The sequence below is a fragment of the Psittacula echo genome (genome assembly GCF_963264785.1).
Source record: "Psittacula echo genome assembly, chromosome: 5".
Taxonomy (NCBI): domain Eukaryota; kingdom Metazoa; phylum Chordata; class Aves; order Psittaciformes; family Psittacidae; genus Psittacula; species Psittacula echo.
This window is the reverse complement of record NC_137739.1, coordinates 16,899,049-16,905,048: the sequence shown is the minus strand read 5'-3', so window position 1 is coordinate 16,905,048 and position 6,000 is coordinate 16,899,049.

Here is a 6,000-nt window from a genome sequence, read left to right as displayed (position 1 = left end):
CATCTCTCATTAGTGGTTTCTGTTGAGTAAACAAACAAAAAACAACAGAAGGAAACCAAGGACAAGTTCTTCTTATGCTGAGAAGACGAAAGTAGAATGCAGAGTCCAAATTCTTCTATTGATTAGGAAGAGACATCTGCTTGTTATCTTCTGCTAGCTGTTTAACCTCCATAGAAGAGCACTGGGTGAGACAAACTTCTCTCATCAGCACTTCATTGTTGGTTGTCATTTTTTCTACTCAGCATGCAGACTTCTAGGTTCATCCTTCTGAGGCATCTGTCTATGTGTCCTATAGAGAGAGCTGAAGTATCTGAGTCTGCATTTGAGATTCTTCTTCAGAAGATAGGCATTATGGGAAAATGGTTTACAGTCAGGTATTTGGAACAAAGTAAATGGCTTTGGGGAAAAAACATATCTATGTATATGATATCTAGAATCATAGAATTGTTTAGGTTGGAAAATACCTTTAAGATTATGGAGCCCAATGGGTACTGAACCAGCACTGCCAAGTTCATCACTCTCTATCTCCCTAAGTGCCACATCCATGTCTTTTAAGTACCTCCAGGGTTGGTGACTCCACCACTGCCCTCAGCAGCCTGTTTTCAGCGCTCAACAACCCTGTCAGTGACGAAATTGTTCCTAATATCCAATCTAAATATCCCCTGGCATTACTTGAGGCCATTTTCTTTTTGTCCTATCGCCTGTTACTTGAGAGAAGAGACCAGCTCCCACCTCTCTACTCCTCTCTGATCTCCTCTCAGGTACTTGCAGAGAGTGAGAAGGTCTCCCCTCAGCCTCTCTTTCTCCAGGCTAAACCCCCCCAGGTCCCTCAGCCTGCCCTCGTCATACTTGTGCTCCAGACCCTTCACCAGCTTCGTTGCCCTTTTCTGGACATGCTCCAGCTCCTCAATGTCTTTCTTACAGTGAGTGGCCCAACAAATACATATATAATAAAAAAAAAGTGTGATTGATGAATCTGATTCAGCAGGTGAAGATCTTGATGTACTCTGACTATTTGACATACAAAATGTGATGTAGTACTGTATCCATTGCTGCACTTCACTAATATTTATTTCAGTATAGGACTAATTTCTTTCATTTGTGATTCCAAAATGAAAGTATCTTTTTACATTCATCAGTTCTCAAGCGATTCTAATCTAGTCTCATCTGCCACCATACTGTATAATTATTTCTGTATTAAAGAAAGTATTAAAGAAATTTGAATTAGTGAGAATTTGGTAGTGCTGAACTTTTGGCAAAATAGTATTCATTATTATACTTCCAAGCATACCTAGATGGAGATCATCACATTCCCTGCTGGAACTGATGGGAAAGCAACTATTCTGTTTGCCTCTCTAGAAATCTTTAGGGCTAATTTGGCTCAAGGGAAGGTCAAACTTCACTGGAAACCAGGTTAATTTACATATTTATTTTTAGTCAAGCTATAGTCAAAGTCTAAATATTGTTAAATATAAAATGTATAACTGGATAAACACATTTTTATAAATATATCAAGGTAAAAGGAAGGGTAAGACTGATCTTTGCTACTTATTGGATGAGGCAGGAAACTTAGTAACTAAAGATGAGAAAGCAGAAGTGCTTAATGCCTTTTTTGCCTCAGTTTTCAGTAGGAAGACACCTTGCCCTCAAGATAACTGTACTTTGGGGTTGGTAGGTGGTGTTAGGGAGCAGAATGGTCCTCTTGTTATTCAAGAAGAGGAAGTTAGAGAATTGTTGAGGCACCTGAACATTTACAAATCAATGGGACCAGATGGGATCCATCCCAGGGTGATGAGGGAGATGGCAGATGAGCTTGCAAAGCCACTCTCCATCATTTACCAACAGTCGTGGCTCACTGGTGAGGTTCCAGATGATTGGAAGCTGGCCAGTGTGATGCCCATTTATAAAAAGGGTAGGAGGGAGGATCCTGGTAATTACGGGCCAGTTTGTCTGACCTCAGTGCCGGGAAAGTTAATGGAAAAGTTCATACTGAGTGCTATTAAGCAGCACTTAAGAAATGGCCAGGGTATTAGACCCAGCCAGCATGGGTTTATGAAGGGCAGGTCATGCTTGACCAACCTTATTTCCTTTTATGATCAGGTGAACCTGCCTGGTGGATGTGGGAAGGGCTGTGGATGTTGTCTATTTGGATTTCAGCAAGGCTTTTGATACTGTCCCCCATAACATACTCCTGGAAAAGCTAGCAGCTCACGGCTTGGACAGGAGCACTCTTTGCTGGGTCAGTAACTGGCTGGATGGCCGGGCCCAGAGGGTGATGGTGAACGGTGTTGCATCCAGCTGGCAACCAGTCACCAGTGGTGTCCCTCAAGGGTCTGTGCTGGCACCGGTGTTGTTCAATATTTTTATTGATGACATGGATGAGGGTATTGAGTCTTTCATCAGTAAGTTTGCAGATGACACTAAGCTGGGAGCTTGTGTCGATCTTCTGGAAGGAAGGAGGGCTCTGCAGAGAGACCTGGATAGGTTGGATAGATGGGCAGAATCCAATAAGATGAAATTTAATAAGTCTAAGTGCCGAGTCCTACATTTTGGCCATAAAAACCCCTTGCAATGTTACAAGCTGGGGACAGTGTGGCTGGATAGTGTCCAGGTAGAAAGGGATCTGGGGGTATTGGTGGATGGCCAGCTGAATATGAGCCAGCAGTGTGCCCTCGTGGCCAAGAAGGCCAATGGCATCCTAGCCTGCATTAGGAATGGTGTGGCCAGCAGAAACTGGGAGGTTATTCTTCCCCTGTACTCAGCACTGGTGAGGCCGCACCTTGAGTACTGTGTCCAGTTCTGGGCTCCTCAGTTTAAGAAGGACATGGAAATGATTGAGCGCGTCCAAAGGAGGGCAACGAGGCTGGTGAGGGGCTTGGACCACAAGCCCTACAAGGAGCGATTGAGAGAGTTGGAGTTGTTTAGCCTGGAGAAAAGGAGACTCAGAGGTGACCTTATCACACTCTACAACCTCCTGAAAGGAGGTTGTAGACAGGTGGGGGTTGGTCTCTTTCACCAGGCAGCAACTGACAGAACGAGAGGACACAGTCTCAAACTGTGCCAAGGAAGGTACAGGTTGGATACTAGGAAGAAATTTTTCACAGAAAGAATAATAAAATATTGGAACGGTCTGCCCAGGGTGGTGGTGGAGTCACCATCCCTGGATGTGTTTAAAAAGAGGTTGGATGGCATTGGTGACATGGTTTAGTCGAGGTGTAGGGCATGGGTTGGACTCGATGATCTTGAAGGTCCCTTCCAACCTGGTAATTCTGATTCTGATTATTTATGCAAGTCTCCAGAGAGTCAGCATAAAGACTGTGCATAACTTTTGTCTGCCCTATTTCTGAGAATTTATGTGGGACTATATAAGGCTAAATTTCTTTCTCAGTGCAGGTTTTGTATGCCAGTATTGCTAAACTGTAGTAGGGATTCTCCCACTGTGCATTTAAGGCACTGGGAGATCTGTACGTGGTCTGTTCATGCATTTGATATGCTACAATACTTGAAGTCCATCTACTGTAAATAAGGATGGGAAGCTTGTCTAGGAACAGGCTGGGAAGCCCTGACCTGAAGAAGCATCTGTTACCTTGCATCAGCCAGAAATAATGATAACATAAACAGACTGGTACTAAAATTTCCAGTCTTTCCTCTTGGACTCCAAAGCCAGAAGCAATTTGTGTAGTTCTGATGTTGCACTCTGTTCTTCTCCTTCAGTTCCTCACTGGGCAAACAGGTTCTTTTTGTCATAATGACAAATTTAAGGGTGACAAATTTGACTGTTTTTTTACTAACAACCAACAGAGAATACTTGCTTTTAAGGCTTCTGCCAGGTTTGCTTAATTGGACTCTTTGGATGAAATAAGCTAGCAAAAGGCCATGCTAATAGTCTCAAAGCTCTAATTTTCACATTTTAGCACTAATTTGCTTCTGGATAAACTTTGGTTAACATATTTCTGCAACTCAGGCAAATAAAGAGTGAAATCCACCCTGCTGAAAAGAGCCCTGGCCATTAGAATTTTATCTACTAATATTGTCTCAGTATTTACTACTTCATCCAGTTTTTGAAGTATAGTTGTTTTGGAAGCATCTATATATGTACAAAGATCATAGAATCATAGAATAGTAAAAGATGAAGTATTTCAGTAGCTAAAATCTGTTTAAAAATAATTTCTCAATGAAAAATGTTTTACACTTGACTCCTAATATACTGAATACCAGATTTTTAAACCTTGGAGGTGGGCATCTGGTTTTCTCGCAACAGCAGTTCTTCCACTTACTCCTGAGAATACCTTATTCTGCTTCTGCAGGTGAAAGATTAGCACCTCGTTCATACTCACTCAGACTTTGATAATGATGCTGCCAGCAAGGACACAAAGTAGTGTAAAATGAAATGGCATTCTTGTACAATGCAGCTGTTAAGAATTTGGCAATTGAAAATAGCAGTGCTTACTACTTGAAACTTAGAGTTGAGTAAATATCTTGAGAAACGTTTTGTGAACCTATGAGATTGTTATTATTTTTCACACTTTTCCTTTCTTGAAGAAAACAATAATTACAATATTTTGGGGGCTCTTAGGTAGTGTAGTCTAGCAAATATTTATCTCATATTCTAGATTAAATGACCCTGAACCAAATAAAACTGAACCTTGCATAAATCTTATGTAAATAGAAAAAGTGCATGGTAGAAGTTAACTTGGAGAACTTTCTGCTTGAGTTTCTGAACAATAAATCTCACCTGAACAAACATCATAATACCATTCTGGCTAAAACTTGCCTACAGTGGCTGAGCAGACAGAAAGGTATATAAAATACTCTTGTACCAAGGAGAACTCACATTTATTTGTTTATCAGCTAGGGCATAAGAGTAGTTTCTTGTCAAGAAAATAACATATCTTATGGCTGTCATTTCTGAAAAAAATCTCATAGTGTAAACTAAGTCAAAGTAAAGAGAGCATTTTGTGGTTTCTCCAAGTAAATTTGTAAAGACCAGTAAGACTCAACAGATTTTTAGGACAAAATCATAAACTTGTGGTGAACACTATGATGTGTGAGAGAGGAGGGAGAATTGCCAGCTGGATCCGTCATCTATCTTGGCAATTATACTGTGTTCATCACCATGGTATCAGCACACCTTTACAAGCTCCAAGAGTAATCACAGTGAAGGATCTCTAGTTTCTCCCCATGTCCTAGGAGGGATGGCTTTCTTATTCTCATTATTGCTATTATGAAACAGGTAGGTGAAAATAAAGGATTTCACATTTTATTCTTAAGGAGCTGAGATATTTATAATTGTTCCATTCATCAGGGAATGAAACCACAGCTGTATGCCAGCTGCCAAGAAATTTTTATCTGCTCATGGTATAGAGGTAACTCTTCTCTTGTCCCAGAGGAATGCAACGGTAGTGAAAGGTGCTGAAGTCAGAGAAAAGTAGCCCTCACTCTTTTACACTTTCAGGGCACAAGGAAGTCGCCTAGGAAGGATGTAGGCAGGAAGGTAGAAACACGGATTGTTGAATCTGCTGCTGATTGTCATTGGCTTCCTTAGCAGTGCAGGCAGCTTCCCTCAAGCATACGTGCTAGAAAGCTGTCCTTATCACGCTGCCAGCAGAGCATGCCTCCCTTGGGCTTCAGCTACTGATGGACAAAGAGGACAGGTTCTGTTTGGATACATTTTGAGCAATATACAGCTATGTGCACTGGAGCTTAAAGTTGTACTGCATGCAAAAAACCATTATTTCCTTAAATATTTCTACTTCTTTCATATAATAGGCATCACAACACAGCCCTTAACTGAGTTATTTTTGTCTTTAACTTCTGTATTTTTTTCTGTATCCTTTAATGTTAGATTTTGGGTTTGCTTTCATTACAAATAACAGTAGCATTATGAAATAACCCCATTGAAACAAATGGAATTTTATGCCCTATAAAGAACATCTCAATGAGAATGAACTTATTAAATCTTGGTCCTTAGAGTAGAAGTTTCCATCCATTGCATTTAAT